At 49.6% G+C, this 17,812-nt stretch overlaps 1 long non-coding RNA gene across 1 annotated transcript; it reads right to left on the bottom strand.

Annotated features, from left to right (window-relative positions):
* Positions 1–14,877: 14,877 nt before the first annotated feature.
* LOC108529355 (uncharacterized) lies at positions 14,878–17,812 on the bottom strand. Its single transcript, XR_001885508.1, has 3 exons — positions 17,643–17,812; positions 17,336–17,426; positions 14,878–15,079 (listed from the first exon to the last, which is right to left on the bottom strand). It is a non-coding gene; the product is annotated as an uncharacterized LOC108529355 (long non-coding RNA).

Raw genomic sequence — 17,812 nt, 5'->3', positions numbered from 1 at the left:
TAGGTGCAGAAATAGTTTCTGCTACTCCAAGAACCTTGCCTTGTTTGGAACCATCTGCTGCTGGGCAAGCCCCTGGTCCTACTGCAGGTGCCTGAGGATCCAGGAGATGAGTGGGGGCAGGGCCTGATCTGAGCTTGAGGGGCGGGAACTTGGTGCTGAGCAGGGTCTTGAAGGGGAAGCTGGTGGGGGTAGAGGAGGTTCCATCTGGGAATTAAGAAAGACCAAGGCCAGGCCGGGCATGGTGGCTCACGCCTGTAATCCCAGCACTTTTGGAGGCCGAGGAGGACAGATCATGAGGTCAGGAGATCGAGACCATCCTGGCTAACATGGTGAAACCCCATCTCTACTAAAAAAAAACCAAAACAAACAAAACAAAAAAACAAAAAAAATTAGCTGGGTCTGGTGGCAGATGCCTGCAATCCCAGCTACCCAGGAGGCTGAGGCAGCAGAATCGCTTGAACCTGGGAGGTAGAGGTTGCGGCGAGCCAAGATCGCGCCATTGCACTCCAGCCTGGGCGACAGAGTGAAACTCTCTCTCAAAATAAAAAAAGAAAGAAAGAAAGAAAGACCAAGGCCAGGCACTGTGTCAGCTCATGCCTGTAATCCCAGAACTTTGGGAGGCTGAGACACGATGATCGCTTGAGCCCAGGAGTTTGGGACCAGCCTAGGTGACAAAGTGAGAGACCCTGTCTCAAATAAACACATTTGAAAAAGACCAAGGTTAGCACACAGGTCATGAACTGGTCAAGCTCTGTCATGGTCACTCTCAAGGCAAAGCGACAGCTTGGCCATGCCTATTTCCCTCCATTCGCAGCTATGTGCTGCTTTCTAATGACGTCCTTCCCACCACAAGGCAGTCCTTGCCACTCACTGTCCCCTATTCCTCCTGGATTCCAGTGCCCAAGCAGGAGGGGAGTGTGTGGGGAGAAAGTCACACAGCATGGGCCTGGGCCCCTGAGGGCATCTAGGGCTGGACATCCCCTACCAGAGTCCAGGCCAAAAGAAGTCCCCAAGTCAACACTATTGGGTCTTACTAGGGCTTTGCAGCTTCAAGTTAAATGCTATAGACGGTGACTCTCCCATAGGTTCCTGAGGGGACTACAGAAGACCCACAAGCTAGTGGGTGTGCCCCTGGAGGTCGCTAGATAAGCAGAAAGAGAACTTCAGAAGAGAAAGAACCTGCTGCAACTGCTCAAGTACCAGGAATGCTTGCGCAGCTGCTCAGCAGCACGAGGCCGACTCTGGCTTGGCGCCTCTTCCTTTCTTTCTGACCAGCTGTGCCCAATGCCTACAGGCTTGAGACCTAGTTTCAGAAGGCGGCCAGCACCTGGAACTGTGGAGCCTCCATCAGTAATGCCCAGGAACACCAGCACCCAGATTTCCCAGGGCTACCAAAGTCTAGGGCCACTGTCTCCAATAGTCATTAACAGGACCATCAATGCCTAGAACCCGAGGCTACCATTAGCCAAGATCACCTTCCCCTGGGGCTGTTGACATCTGGAACCGCTTGGACCACAGGACATAGGACCTAGAACCCTGGAGGAGCCCACCCAGGGTTGCCATAAACTAGAACTCTAAGGCACCATGAGCCAGTGTTGGGGGCCACAGAGTCACTGACGTGGAGTCCATCCTTGGACTCACACTGGATTGAGAAGCTTCCTGGGGGGGCAGTGATCGTGCTTGATGAATGGCTTTTCTTGTGCAGGCTCTGGGTGCACCTTGTTTTATTTTATTTTTTGTTTTTTATTTTTTATTTTTGTAGAGATGGAGTCTCACCATCATGTTGCCTAGGCTGGTCTCAAATTCCTGGGCTCAAGCAATCCTCCTACCCCAGCTTCCCCAAGTGCTGGGATTGTAGGTATGAGCCACCGTGCTGGCCACCTTTCTTTATTGACTCTGCTCCATAATAAAATATCATGGAGACTCCTGAACCCCTTGCTTCTCGCCTACCTGGGTCCTGGGTTCTGGCTGTGAACTTTCCAAAGAGGAAACAAGAGGAACAAGTGGGTGGGTCCTGCACACCCAGGACCCAGGTGAGGACTGCTCAGGGAGAGAGGGGGTACATGGACTCTAATGTGATCTCCTCTTTTTCCGGAAAATACACTGGGAAGTAGGCCAAAGGATGTCCTGGAGGAGGCTGTATGAATGTTCTAGAGACAGAGCAGAGCATTACTGGGGATGGATCACGGGGCCTGGGCCATCCTAATTGCATCCCCTCCATCCCACTCACCCAAGGGCCAACCTTTCTCCACATTTTTCAGCGTTGGGCACTACTGTGACCTTGCTGAGATACCCCAAGGAAAATGTGGGAAAGAACGTTTCTCTTTCCACCTCCCACCCTCCCCCAGCCAACAAATAGATGGCCTCAGAGCCTCAAAACGTGCAGAAAAGTTACAAACTGTTAACAATGAAATCTTAGTAGCATCAACAAATGTTGTGCATTTAAAATAATTCCCATGGGATGCCTTGGCCTGCTACCCCAAGGGTTTCCATTGCCAAGTTCAAGGTTGCCCCAGGAAGGGGGCTGCTCAGCTGTTCTCTGCCCGCCCTGGCCGTGGCTTCTTCTTATGAGACCTGGCCTCGTCTCTGGCCTGCCACTATATGTGAGGTGGGCACAGGTAAGACCTGGAGAAGGAAACCAAACTTGGGGATGGAGAAGAGTTAGAGACTAGGGCCAGGAGGAAAGATAGGAAGCAGAGGACAAGGAACGACAGCTGAACAAAAAATGAAAGTCACGCTGGTGATTCTTGCCTTGGGAATCCTCGAGTTTCAGGCGGGATCTTTGCCTAATGGAGCCAGATTCAACAGACAGTCAGACAATTGCATATTTCAACAGTAATAATAACCAGTCATAATAACAGCACCTAGCCTCCCTCATACATTGCAACACTGGTCCATGGCCGGTGGGAATGTAAATTGGTGTAACTTCTTTGGAAAACAGTCTGGCAGTTCCCCAAAATGTTAAACATAGAGTTACCATAGGACCCAGCAATTGCATTCCTAGGTATTTACCTAAGGGAGTTGAAACAAATGTCCATGCATTGAACTTTCACATGAATGTTCATAGCGGCATTATTCATGATAAGGAAAAGGTGGAAACAACCCAAATGTCCATCCACTGGTGAACGGATAAACAAATTGTGGTATATCCACACAATGGAATGCTATTTGACCATAAAAAGGAATGAAGTACTGACATACGGCTGGGTGCAGTGGCTCACACTTATAATCACAGCACTAAGGGAGGCTGAGGTGGGCAAATCACTTGAGCTTGGGAGTTGGAGACCAGCCTGGCCAGTGTGGCAAAAACCCCTCCTCTACTAAAAATACAAAATAACAATAACAATAACAACAATAATAATAATAATAGCCAGGCATGGTGTCATGTGCCTGTGGTCCCAGATACTTAGGAGGCTGAGGTGGGAGGATAGCTTGAGCCTGGGGGACAGAGGTTGCAGTGAGCCAATATTATGCCACCGCACTCCAGCCTGGGTAACAGAGTGAGACCTTGTCTCAAACAAAAAAGTACTGACATTGACACACAAACAACATAAATGAGCCTTGAGAACATAATGCTAAGTGAAAAAAGCCAGACACAAAACACTACATTTTGTGTGATTCCATTTATAAGAAATATCCAGAACAGAAAAATCCATAGACACAGAAAACAGATTAGTGGTTGCCTAGGACTAAAGGGAGGAGGGAATGGGAGTGATTGCTAATAGGTATGGGTTTTGGGAGGAGGTAATGAAAAATGCTCTGGAATTAGTGGTGATGGTTGCACAACTCTGTGAATATACACTAAGTATGTACAACCCACTGAATTGTACATTTTAATAGGGTGAACTGTATATGAGTTGTGTCCTCATAGAACTGTTATTTAGAATATGCTAGGAAATTGTGTTAGGCAGGTTGATTGCTATTGCATTTCATTCTTACAGTGACCCCACATGGAATTAAGGAGATATATAGTGGGGGTAGTTAAGGGCACAGACTCTCCAGTCAAACTGTAGGGGTACAACCTCAGCTCAGTCCCTTCTAGTTCAGGGACCTTGGACAAGTCACTCAACCTCCATGAGTCTCAGAGTCCTCATCTGTAGAATGGGCACAAGGATCTGTATCTTATCCACACAGCACAGTGCCTGGGACACAGGGAGTGCACAGGCATCGATACTGTTAGATATAGTAGGAATTCAACAGTAGTACGATTTCACCACCTCCTCCCATCCTTTTCTATTTCTTCTCGCCCAGGCTGGAGTGCAGTGGCGCGATCTCAGCTCACTATAAGCTCCGCCTCCTGGGTTTACGCCATTCTCCTACCTCAGCCTCCCTAGTAACTGGGATTACAGGCGCCCGCCACCTCGCCCGGCTAGTTTTTTGTATTTTTTATATTTTTTAGTAGAGACGGGGTTTCAACGTGTTAGCCAGGATGATCTCAACCTCCTGACCTGGAATTAGTGGTGATGGTTGCACAACTCTGTGAATATACACTAAGTATGTACAACCCACTGAATTGTACATTTTAATAGGGTGAACTGTATATGAGTTGTGTCCTCATAGAACTGTTATTTAGAATATGCTAGGAAATTGTGTTAGGCAGGTTGTATAGCATTCCATTGTGTGGATATACCACAATTTGTTTATCCGTCTCGGCCTCCCAAAGTGCTGGGATTACAGGCTTGAGCCACCACGCCTGGACTCTATTTCTTTTTTTTTTTTTTTTTTGAGATGGAGTCTGGCTCTGTCACCCAGGCTGGAATGCAGTCACGTGATCTTGGCTCATTGCAGCCTCTGCCTCCCGGGTTCAAGAGATTCTCCTGTCTCATCTCCTGTCTCAGCCTCCCCAGTAGCTGGGACTACAGGCGTGTATCACCACACCCAGCTAATTTTGTATTTTTAGTAGAGATGAGGTTTCACCATGTTGACCAGGCTGGTTTCCAACTCCTGACCTCAGGTGATCCACACGCCTTGGCCTCCCAAAGTGCTGGGACTGCCGGTGTGAGGCAGGGCACCTGGCCCTTTTCTATTTCTTGAACCCCCTGGAAGTACAATCACCCTTAGAGGATGAGGATGGTGAAGAGTAAGGAGAAGGAGCAGCATTTAGGAAAGAGTCTATACCTGCTTCTCGCATTCAACTCACTCCACTGTGTTCTGCAGTACAGTACAAGGTAGGGTGGGGAGACTATAATACTAGCTAATCTCTATTAGGCACTTTGGCAGCAGATGTATGTGGTTTTTTTTTTTGTTTGTTTTTTTCTTTCCATGTCATCCCAGAAAGGTGGTTTGGCCTGGAGACACCATTAACTTATTCATTACTGAGCACCATCTACAAGCTAAACTGTGCTCTGGGCCCTAAAACAAAGTGGGGATCAAGATAGCCAGGGTCTGGTGCTCAGAGGCTTACATTCTAGTGGGGAGGGGAGGTGGATAAGAAATAAATAAACGAAAAACAATGTATTTCCCAATCAGCTGTAATGCCATGGAAATTAATCAAATAAAGGGGGAAGGACTGCCCTATATAGGCATTAAAGGAAGATTTCTCTGAAAAACTGGCTTCTGAGCTAAGATAGGAGGAAGATATTTGAGGTAGAGGGAACTGAAGTGAAAATAAGCCCAGCACATTTATTTATTTATTTATTTTTATTTTATTATTTATTTATTTTTTAGATGGAGTCTTACTCTGTCACCCAGGCTGAAATGCAGTGGTGCAATCTCAGTTCACTGCAACCTCTGCCTCCTGGATTCAAGCGATTCTCCTGTCTCAGCCTCCCAGGTAGCTGGGATTACAGACTTGCACCACCACGCCCGGCTAATTTTTCTGTTTTTAGTAGAGACAGAGTTTCACCATGTTGGCCAGGTTGGTCTTTAACTCCTCACCTCAGGTGATCCGCCTGCCTCAGCCTCCCAAAGCGCTGGGATTACAGGTGTGAGCCACCATGCCCAGCCCAGCACATTTAAAGAACAGCAAGAGAGTCAATGTAGCTGGAGCTGGGGCAACCGGAGAGAGTGACACCAGGTAAGACCCATGAGGGAGCCAGAGCCCTGTTACATAGAGCAAGCAGGTGTGTGTGAGGGACTTGATTTTTGTATTCAGTGTAGTAGGTGGCATAGGAAAGTTCTCCAGCCTTCTAATGGGAAAGAAGCTGAAGAGAACATCAGAATCCCAAGCAATGGGTCTAGTCTGATGTCTCTTCATGCTTAAGGCAATTGAGTCCCTTGCAACAACTTCTTTGGTTTCCCCCACAATGTCAGCTGCCTTGGACTGCCTCTGGGCTAGATGGAGCAAGCCTTTTTTTTTTTTTTTGAGACAGAGTCTCACTCTGTTGCCCAGGCTGGAGCGCAATGGTGCAAACTCAGCTCACTGCAACCTCCAACTCCCAGGTTTCAGTGCTTCTCCCCGCCTCAGCCTCCTGAGTACTGGGATTACAGGCACCCACCACTATGCCCAGTTAATTTTTTTTTTTTTTTTGAGACGAAGTCTCGCTCTGTCGCTGGGGCTGGAGTGCAGTGGCCGGATCTCAGCTCACTGCAAGCTCCGCCTCCCGGGTTTACGTCATTCTCCTGCCTCAACCTCCTGAGTAGCTGGGACTACAGGCGCCCACCACCTCGCCCGGCTAGATTTTTGTATTTTTTTTAGTAGAGACGGGGTTTCACCGTGTTAGCCAGGATGGTCTCGATCTCCTGACCCCGTGATCCGCCCGTCTCGGCCTCCCAAAGTGCTGGGATTACAGGCTTGAGCGACCGCGCCCGGCCATCCCAGCTAATTTTTGTATTTTCAGTAGAGACAGGGTTTTGCCATGTTGGCCAGGCTGGTCTTAAACTCCTGACCTCAGGTGATCTGCCCACCTCGGCCTCCCAAAGTGCTGGGATTACAGGTATGAGCCACTGTACCCGGCCAAAAGATCTTTACCATTGGGATTCCTTCTGGTGCCTGGTGTTGACCCAATGAGGTGAGCAGCCTCTTTCCCTCCATGGGTGCTGCCCTCCTGAAGCATCTTCCTTCTGGGAAGGCCGGGTGGTGCATATGAGTTTAGGTGTTCTTTTTCCCTTGCTTTAGGTCAAGCCCAGTCTTCGGCTGTAAATTGATTGTGAAGAAATGGAGGCTCATAGATGCCTACTTAGGCTAACCTTGTCAGAAATAGATGGGGAATGTCGGTGATAGGGAAGGTAAAATGTGCTGAAACTTACTTTCCCCGTAAGATGAGATGTTCAGAGTAATTCAGTTGAAATCTAGATAAAGGAATAGTGTGTGTGTGTGTGTATGTGTGTAAGATGGAGAGAGAGAGAGAGAGAGAGAGAGAATGCTATGGCAGGAAGTTTTCACTTAGCCAAGTTTTAACAACAAACAACGAGCAGTTTGTGGCCAGTCAGTCCAGGGGAAAAACAAACAGGCAGAGTGGGGCTTGCGTCGGGGTTGCTGAGAAAGCCAGGAATGAGTTTACCATGCTGCTTCTGGGGTGACGAAGAAACACAAAACATTTAGATTTTTCACCTGGTTGCTCACAGATACTGTGAGTAGCCAACCCAGTGGTCAGTTTCCCCTTCTTCTTGATAGAGAGAGCCCTGGTCTTGATCAGATACCCATTCTCCCTTGGGGAAGGGATCTCCATCTCCAGCTCCGGGATAAATCATGACTCACCTAAGCCAGGTGTGGTTATTCCTTTTCAGAAACTAATTTGCACATGGATAATTGATGCAGTGCTAGCCGATGACAGTAGAAGGGAAGTTCTGTCTGGGACTGTAGAAAGTTCTCCTCTCTTAAAAAGGGATTCAAGAAGGGGCCAGGTGTGGTGGCTCATGCCTGTAACCCCAGCACTTTGGGAGGCCAAGGCAGGCGGATCACTTGAGGCCAGGAGTTCAAGACCAGCCTGACCACCATGGTGAAACACCATCTCTACTAAAAATACAAAATTATCCAGGTATGGTGGTGCATGCCTGTGATCCCAGCTACTTGGGAGGCTAAGGCAGGGGAATTGCTTGAACCCAGGAGGTGGAGGTTGCAGTGAGCCAAGATTGCACTGTTGCACTCCAGCCTAGGCAACAAGAGTGAGACTCTGTCTCAAAAAAAAAAAAAAAAAAAAAAAAAAAAAAAAAAAAAAAAAATGCAAGAAGAAACTCTTCCTCTTATACTTCAGTTATTACAGGAATGGTCTGCAGTCACCAGAAGTGTGGTAGCCCCTTGGCACCATGAGCTGACCTGGCAGGCACTTGGAGGGTGGGTCAAGCAGAAAACCAAAAAAAAAAATCTGAATTCTCAGTGATGCCTTTGAGCCCCTGAATTGACCAATCCAGAGTTTCCCTACCTCTGGCCTTCTTATGTGAAATAAATTTTCCTTCTTATTTCAGGTAGGGCTTCCAGGTACTTGTATCCTGATTGATGCTGTCACTCTCACTGGAAAACAATTGGAAGGTGAGAACCATGGCTTCCACCTCTCTGATTCCAGTAACCTACACCAAATCTGGCTTATTATGGGTGCTCAACAGGTGGGTGGATGTATGGGTGGGTGGCTTAATGGATGTATGGGTGGGTTCAGGGGTAGATGGATGGATGAATGGGTGGGTGAGTGAATGGGTGGGGTGGTTGGATGGGTGGGTGGATGGGTGGGTGGATGGATGGATGGGTGGGGTGGATAGATGGATGGGTGGGTAGATGAGTGGATGATGGATAGGTGGGTGGACGTATGGATGAGTGGGTGGGTAGATGGATGAATGGATGGCTGTATGAATGTATGAATGGGTGTTTGGGTAGATAGGTGGGTAGATGGATGAAAGGGTTGGGTGTGTGTGTGGGTGGATGGTGGCTGGCTGGCTAGATGGATGAGTGGCTGGATGAATGTATGGGTGGGTGGATGGGGGTTAGATAGATGAGTTGGTGGATGAATGGTGAGTGACTGGGTAGATGAATGTATGGGTGGCTAGATGACTGGATGGATGGCTGTGTAGGTGGATGTGTAGAGTGGCTGGGTGGCTGGGCAGAAGAATCAGTGGGTAGATGGGTGGATGGGTGGCTGGCTAGCTGGATGTATGGGTAGGTGGGAGGGTGGGTAGATGGAAGTATGGTGACTGGATGGGTAGGTGGGTGGATGGATGGGTGGGTGGGTAAATGGGTGGGTGGATGGATGGGTAGATGGGTGGATGGATGTGGTGGGTGAATGGCTGGGTGGCTGACTGACTGGATGGATGGATGAATGGGTGGCTGGACGGATGGATGGATTAATGGGTAGCCAGCTGGCTGGATGGATGATGGATGGATGGATGGATGGATGGACGGACGGATGGATGGATGGATGGATGGATAGATGGATGGATTAATGAGTAGCTGGCTGGTTGGATGGATGGATAGGTGGGTGGGAGGATGTGCAGGTGAGTGGGTGGGTAAATGGGTGGGTGGGTGGATGGATGGGTAGATGGGTGGATGGATGGGGTGGATGGGTGGATGGATGTGGTGGGTGAATGGCTGGGTGGCTGACTGACTGGATGGATGGATGGATGGGTGGGTGGCTGGATGGATGATGGATGGATGGATGGATGGATGGATGGATGGATGGATGGATAGATGGATAGATGGATGGATGGATGGATGGATGGATGGATGGATGGATGGATGAATGGATAGATGGATGGATTAATGAGTAGCTCGCTGGCTGGCTGGCTGGCTGGATAGGTGGGTGGGTATATGGATGAATGAATGTGTGGATGGAGCTCACCATCTCTCATGGCAACCTTATCCCAGCATCTGCTCTTCTAGTTCTCATTGTATTCTCAATTCAGGTTAGAGTGGACTGAAGAGGCATAAAGTTTCAAACTCAGGAGACTTGCATGAAGCCTTCACATGAACACAGGCCTGTTCTCTACTTGGAGATGACAGGAAACTTGCCCAAGAAAGGCCTCAGAAACAGTATTCTTGCCTGGGGTTTCCTGCAGAACTCTGCTTCTCCCTTGAAGATGGGGCACTCCCATCTCTTTGGGGCCCCTCCTAGGTCTCCACCTCCCTACACACAAAGCAGGAGTTGTCCATCCCCACTGTAAAGAAACCAGCTGTGGGATCTTTGAGCAGGTCTCCACTTGTTCCAAAGCCTCAGTTTCTACATTGGGTAAAGGGGAATGGCAGTAGCCCTAGTGAGATGACCTTCTCTTTTTTTTTTGAGATGGAGTTTCGCTCTGTTGCCCAGGCTGGAGTGCGTGGCTCCATCTCAGCTCACTGCAACCTCCGCCTCCCAGGTTCAAGCGATTCTCCCTCCTCAGCCTCTCAAGTAGCTTGGATTAAGGGTGCCTGCCACCACACCTGGCTAATTTTTGTGTTTTTTAAAGTAGAGACAGGGTTTCATCATGTTGGCCAGACTGGTCTCGAACTCCTGACCTCAGGTAATCCACCTGCCTCGGCCTCCCAAAGTGCTGGAATTACAGATGTGAGCCACGGCATCCGGCTGAAATGACCTTCTTAGACAGCCCATGTCACAGAATTTATAGTCCCCTTTCAAGATGATGCTTGGAATAACCCACTTCCAGCAAGAGTGGGCAGCAGCAAGAAGACTTAGTTTCATCCTTCAGCTGAGTCATAAGTTGTTCCCTTTTGTGCATGTCACACATGAAGAGAGTAAGCCCTGGTGCAGGAGGGCACCTGTGGCTATGAAAGAGAAGAAAATCTATGACCCTACTAGGGATTGACCCATGACCTTGACCTTTTGGGCAATGAGCACCGACAGCTAAGCCATCATCCCTAACAGCCCAGTGTGCATCACATGGTATAGACTTGCAGCCTGGAACAGCCCCCTGGAAGACAAGCCAAGTCATTAATCAGTTGCTTTACCCCTGTACTGTGTGTGTGTGTGTGTGTGTGTGTGTGTGTGTGCGCCTGTGAGTATGTGCCCAGCCCTGCAGACCAGGGTCCTCAAAGAGACCCGCCCCAGTGTGAAGGAAAGACCCCGCCCAGCAATGACGGAGTGGCCAGGACATCTTTCCACAGCATCTGGGAGGAACGGGCAGGGCCGGATATGGGCTGCCGACCTTCTCCCTTCCTCCTGAAGAGGAAGCTCCTCCTGCGCCACCTTTGTGCTGACCGCTGGGTGGTTACGAATGTGTTCCCTGCCTGTCGTTCTCTTCCTGAGCAGTGAGGAGCAGCTCACTCAGCCCAGCCCAGCCCCCACTCCCGAGAGCCAGCCCACGAAGGAGCTCTGGGTCCTGGCTTCTGACCAGGCTGATGGGTGGGGTGGGAGGCAAGGACCAGAGGCTGAGTCAAGGCCTTCACCCAGCCTCTTCTGGAGCATGGCTTCCTCACCTCTCCCATAAAAAATAGACACAAGGTCCGAAAGGACTTCCCTGAACTAACAGGACAGGGCCTGCAAAAGGCCTGAACCCTGGCCAGCAGACGGGTGATGAGCATGTCTAGGCTGGGAAGGTGGGGAATAAATTTTATTTTAAAAATTAAATTAAATTTATTTAAGAGACACGATCTTGCTCTATCACCCAGGCTGGACTGCAGTGGTGTAATCATAGCTCACTGCAGCCTTCAACTCCTGGAGTCAAGCCATCATCCTCCTGCCTCGGCCTCCCAAGTAGCGGAGACTACAGGTGCATGACACCATGCCCGGCTAATTTAATTTTATTTAATATAACACTCCAATACCATGTATCATGTGCCCTTTATAATTCTGAACTGATATTATATAAGCCTCATACTAACCCTATGAGAAAAGTGCTCTGATTATGCCTACTTTATATAGGAAGAGGCTGAGGCACAGAGAGGTTAAGCAACTTGCCCAAGATCACCCATCTAGTAAGCAGCAGAGCCCAGATCTGAATTCAGGCTGCAGAGTTGAGGCTTTTACCTAATATGCAGTGCCACCTCCCAGAGGCACAAAAATAAAAGCATTGCTTGAACACCATGTGTGTGCCAGGCACTCTCACAGGGTCCTGCCTGGAGCTTACTAATCAGGTACTCTCAAATACATGATTTCATTTAGTCATCACGAAAAACTCATAAGGAAACTGAAGGTCAGAGTAGTATAAAGTTGTAAAGAGTAAGTTGTACAAAGATGCACAGCCAGTCACTGGCCCAATCCAGGTCTCTCTGAAGGCAAGACAAGATGGCTTCCCATTCCACCGGGAGTACGTATCCTAGGAGCAGGTGCCAGTGAAGGAAAGAGGGGCTTAGATCATTCAAGTAGCCTGCCAAGGTCACCAGACAGCAGAGGGCTGAGCCAGGATTCAAACACAGGTCTTTCTGATGCCTCTATGAGCCACTGCCAAGGCTTGGGGCTCTTCTGGGCCCAGCTCTTCCCAGGACTGCAATTCCCCAGGTGGGGCTTCCCTTGGGGAAGAAGTGGAAATGTCATGCTCTGGACCCACCTGGTAAAGACAGGTTGACTGTTGCAGTGAGTACTTGGGGCATCTGGGGCCAGCTGACCCTTGTGCTTCAGGCACAGGTGTTGGGCTTGGTGGGATAGACTGCTGGTCCTCTGCTCTTATCTGAGAAGCCCCTCTTTCTCTCCAGCCCCAGCTCTTGGCATAAACAAGACTTTGGAGACCCTTGGTGCAATTCAGCTCCCTTAACCTTTTTTTTTTTTTTTTTTTTTTTTTAGAGCTCATACCTGTAGCTCCAGCACTTTGGGAGGCTGAGGGGGGAGGATTGGTTGAACTCAGGAGTTCGATACCAGCCTGGGCAACATAGTGAAACCTCCATCTCTACAAAAAAAAAAAAAAAAAAAAAAAAAAAAAAAACAATTCGGTAGGCATGGTGGAGTCCCAGCTACTCAGGAGGGTGAGGCAGGAGGATTGCTTGAACCCAGGAGTTCGAGGTTGCAGTGAGCCATGATCGTGACACTGTACTCCAGCTTGGGAGACAGAGTAAGACCCTGTCTTAAAAAAAAAAAAGAAGAAGAAGAAGAAGAAGATTGCCTCTCAGAGTCTGTGCACTATTTTCTGAAAAACAGGAGCAGACAAAAAGGCCCCATCAATTTCTATTTTGCCCTGGGCCCCTTAACCACAACTCCATTTGGGAACTGCGGGTAGAGGAACTCAGTCTCGGCACTGTGGGAGAGCAGGCTGGGGGCAGCTCAGCCTGGGTTACCGACCCCCTAATCCCCCAACAGTGGAATGTGCTTGATTCCAGGAGGCTAAGGTGTGGAGGGTGGGTGAGCTGCAGAGGCTGCTATGGCCCTGCTGTTTGACGCTTCGTGATAGATGAGCCCCTAGTCCTCCTGTCTCTGTGTCCCCCCTCCACCCCCCTCACTCTGTGAGGTCTGGTTTGTGCAAGGAAGCCTGTCAGTGTCGGGACACGTTGGCCCCATGGCCTGCAGCGGGAAGGGGGCCTCTAAGGGATGCCTGCTGTCTGGCCCTCTCCTCAAGAGGGCTCCTCTCACCCTATGCCTCCAGGTCCTGGGCGCTTCCCTTTCAAAGCTGCAAAATGATCGCCATTAATGCAGCTTGTCTCCTGGAGGCGCTGAAAATAGGGTAAGGGAGGAAGGGCCCTTGACTGCCTGGCCTCCGAGAACCTGCATCGATCTGGCTTATTTGGGGCCGGGTGTGGGAGAGAGAAGGGCACAGGCTAGCTTGGTGGATGTTGAGTGCAGGTTTTGCCCGAGGGGGTGGGAGCTATTAGGACCACCCTGCGGACTGCTGTGAGTTCTGCTGTGGACTTCTGCAGAGATGTAGCTGCCGCCTGGCTGCCAATGAAAGAACCACATTGAAGCCTGCCATGCTGGGAGCAAGGGAAGACAGGCCACATCCCCAGGGTTAGTACCTGCACCTTCTGGAGAGTCAGTGCCTCCTAGGGGCCTCCGTACCTCACTCTGGCCCTAACCTGAAAGCCCCATTCACCTCCAACAGAAAGCTCTCCTGGACTGCCCTCATACCCCACTCTGAAATCCACTCTTTGGGTCTGAGGGACCTCAGAAGAGCCCAAATGGAGGAGCTATTCAGTCTGGAAAACTGTGGACCCACTTTGTACATCAGCATGTGCAGGCCCTGGGTTGTCAGGCTGGGAGAGGTGGGTCTAGTGGAAGAACCATCCAAGGCAGCTCTGCCTTCCAGGAGCCTGCAGTCTCACCAGAGGCCAAAGGTTACCATCCAGACCAGATTCATCTGAGCCATAGAAATGTAGCATGAGTCTTACTCTGTCACCCAGGCTGGAGTGCAGTGGCACAAACATGGCTCACTGCAGCCTCCAACTCCTGGGCTCCCAAGTAGCTGGGACCACAGGTATGCACCACCACACCTGGCTAATTTTTAAAATTGTTTTTGTAGAGATAAGGTTTCGCTATGTTGCCCAGGCTGGTCTTGAACTCCTGGGCTCAAGCAATCCTCCTGCCTCAGCCTCTCAAAGTGCTGGGATTGCAGGAGTGAGCCGCTGTGCCTGGGAAGATGTCTATATTTAACATGAGCCATGTATTTAATTTTAATTTTCTAGATGGCATATTTAAAATGGAAAAAGGAGCAGATGAAATTAATCTTAATATATTTTACTTAATCCAATACAGATGAAAAATATTGTTTCAACATAAAACATAAATATTAAGCATATTAATATTTTACCTTTTTACCTTTTTCTGTACTGTCTTTGAAAGCCAATGCATGCTTTACAGTGACATCACATCTCAATTTGCCCTAGCCATGTTTCAAGTACTCAGGAGCTGCATGTGGCTAACGGCTAGCGTATTGGATGGTACAGCTCTAGACAATGTGGCTTGGGTCATGGCAACAGCACCTTTATTTTTGTTTAACTTTTCTTTTAAGTTCAGGGGTACATGTGCAGGTTTGTTATATACGTAAACTTGTGTCAGGTATTAAGCCTAGTATTTATTAGTTATTTTTTCTGATCCTCTCCCTCCTCCTCCCACCCAGCACCTTCCTTTCAACAGAAGAAAATTCCAGATGAAATGCACAAGGTACAGTGGGTCTGGAGGCATGGAGAAGCAGGTAGAACTTCCTCCTTGGAGGCTTTCAGTCTAGGCTGGGCTGCTCCTCCTCCCGGCAGGCTGAAGGCAATCTAGCTGAGAGGATGGCTCCTGAGCGCTGGTCCCAGGCCTGGGGTTCTGGGATGTCTCTGTCTGCAGGGCTCACTTGCTGCTGTGTGTGTCACCTGAGAGGCAGCATAGAGTAGGAAGCTGGGCACTGGATGGGGGTCAGGACATGTAGGTTCCAGATGGGCTTTGAATTCTGCACAATCGGGCAGATCACATACCTGCTCTGGGCCTCCATTTCCTTGTGGGCAAATGAGCAGGAAGGCAATTACTCAATACCCCCATCTCCCACTCTCCCCTTGAAACCTCAAGGATTCATTGAGTGGAATAGGTCAGTTGGGATGACACAGGGTCTCCTGCATGCACAGGGCAAGCCCTGTAGCGATGTAGAATAGAGGACTTCTGGTTTGGCACTCTTTGCCACCTGCCAAAAACAACCTCTGCTTCTGCACTGGCCTGCCACAGCTGGAGTCAATTCATCAATGTTTATTCAGCCCTCCAGTGCGCCAGAACCTCCAAGTGCCACTGCTCTAGTGGCTCTCACGGTGGGGTAAGGCATCTCAACCCCACGTGGAAATGGAGTAATTCCTGAAGACGTCCCCTTAGCCATCACCTGTCTAGCTTGGAGTAGTTGAGCAGATGCATGGAAAGACATACACACCTCTTTGTCCTCAAGAAGCATATGATCCAACCTGGAGACTGATTACTTGTGGAAAGTCAACACTCCAGCGAGGTGAATGCCGAGAACAATCAAGGCAAGGGGGTGGAAAGGCTGCTACAGGCTGAGTGGTCGGGAAGGCTGCTGGAGGAGCTGGGATCTGAGCCAGCTTGGAAGTGAGGAAAAATCACTTTAAGGAGCCAGCAAAGGCACACAGGTGTGAAAGCACACAGTGTATTAGAGCACCCAGCATAGAATCCATGACTTGAGCCCACGGTCAGCTCAGGCAGGGCAGGGAAGCAGAGGCTCTAAGTTTGGGAGGTAGAGGTGGGTTGGTCTGGGGAAGGCAGGATTCCAAGCTAAGGAAGCAGGAGCAGGGAGCCACTGATGGTTCCTGAGCAGGAGCATGACATGCATATGGCGGTGCCGAGGCAGGTGAATGTGAAGACAGGATGCTTGGAGAGGAAGGTGGGTGTGGAGGAAACAGTCAGGAGCTCCTGTGATAATCACTGTGACACTAACACTCAAAGTGGAAAGCCCTTTCATGCCCCTTCTCATTTAATTCTCTTTCAACTCAGTGAAGTACATAGAATGGGTAGTATTGCTTCCTTCTTAAAGATAAAGAAAATGAGTTCAGAGGAATTAATTAATTTGTCCAAAGGGACCAGCTTGGAGAATCAGACTCAGGCTCTGTGTCTGAAAATACTGAACTCTTTCTACTATCCCACGTCTTAATGGTCCAGGAAAATGGGGTCCCAAAAGGAGTAGAGATAACCAAAGAAGGCACCCCAGAGGGGTGAAGTACATTCAGAGGACAGTAGAACTCAGGTGATCTGAGCATCCCTCAGAAGTCTTCACACTTCAATACTGACCTGGTGCATCTGATCCAACTGGTGCTTACGTGCCCAAGTTGGAGTCAGTGAGGCCTAAATTTAGGTTTCAGCTGGCCACCTGCCTGCTGCGTAGCTTTGGATGCTTTATGTAACCCCGCTAAATCTCAGTGTTCTCATCTGTAAATTAAGACAGCCGGGCGCTGTGGCTCACGCCTGTGGGAGGCCGAGGTGGGCGAATCACCTGAGGTCAGGGGTTCAAGACCAGTTTGGCCAACATGGTAAAACCCCCGTCTCAACTTAAAAATATAAAAATTAGCTGGGCATGGTGGCACACGCCTGTAGTCTCAGCTACTCAGGAGGCTGAGGCAGGAGAATCGCTTGAACTGGGAGGAGGAGGTTGCAGTGAGCTGAGATTGCACCACTGGAACTCCAGCCTGGGTGACAGAACGAGACTCCGTCTCAAAGTAAATAAAATAAATAGATATAAATTAAGATACCTTGATGCAAGGAGCGCGTAAGGAATGAATGAGGCCATTATTAGTCCGTGCCCAGAGAGACTGGTCTCTAAGCCAGCCTCTCAAGTCTAAATTAGGCCAACCCCCATCACTCGATGTGACACACGTCTGCTCCACCCCCATGATTGACCAGGAGACCACCGCCATCCCCCTGCAGCTTCCCCCAGCCTCATGCCACCCCTGCCTTCCTGAGACCTCCTCTCCCGCCATCCCAAGGATGTGCACACCCACTCCCTGCTCTGCATGGCCCCAAAGAGCAGCAGGTGTAGAAGGCATTTCTCTAGTCTTGGAGGTCTTCCTAGAAACGCTGCTGAGCCCTGCCAATGCCTAATGACCATGGGAATCGTTTAGTAAGAGAAAAAGCCAGACCTTTGCCCTGGCCCTGCTCACAGGTGATGGGGTTAATCGGGAATTCTTTCCCTCCTCAGGGCTATTGGTAGGGTTCCAGCTCCGTGATGACCTGGGGACACATTAGTCAGTGATAAGTGGGGCTTTCCAGCCCCTTTTATCCTGTTTACAATACACTGGTTTTCCTTAGACAAAACCCTCCTCCCCTGCCTTGCTCCTGGCTGTTATGGCTACATGAGACAATTTGCTGATGGACTCTCTAGGGAGGACAACTTCCTTGGAGTCCCTGTCCCACCTCCTGCGGCACCTGGGGCAATATCCCCTCTACCTGGTGGGTCCTGGAGGGGGCCACAGAAGCTTGTTTTTCTCAGCTCATTGCAGCCTCTGAATTCAGAAGTGCCACCCTGTCTGCTCAGCTTTAACCCAAGGGGGTGAGGAAAAATCCAGAGATGACAAGATGATGTTTCCCTGGCTTTGGGGTGAGGGTGGCTGGGGTCA

The sequence above is a fragment of the Rhinopithecus bieti genome, unplaced genomic scaffold (assembly GCF_001698545.2).
Source record: "Rhinopithecus bieti isolate Rb0 unplaced genomic scaffold, ASM169854v2 scaffold_6904, whole genome shotgun sequence".
Classification (NCBI taxonomy): Eukaryota; Metazoa; Chordata; class Mammalia; order Primates; family Cercopithecidae; genus Rhinopithecus; species Rhinopithecus bieti.
This window is presented reverse-complemented; position numbering and strand designations above follow the sequence as displayed.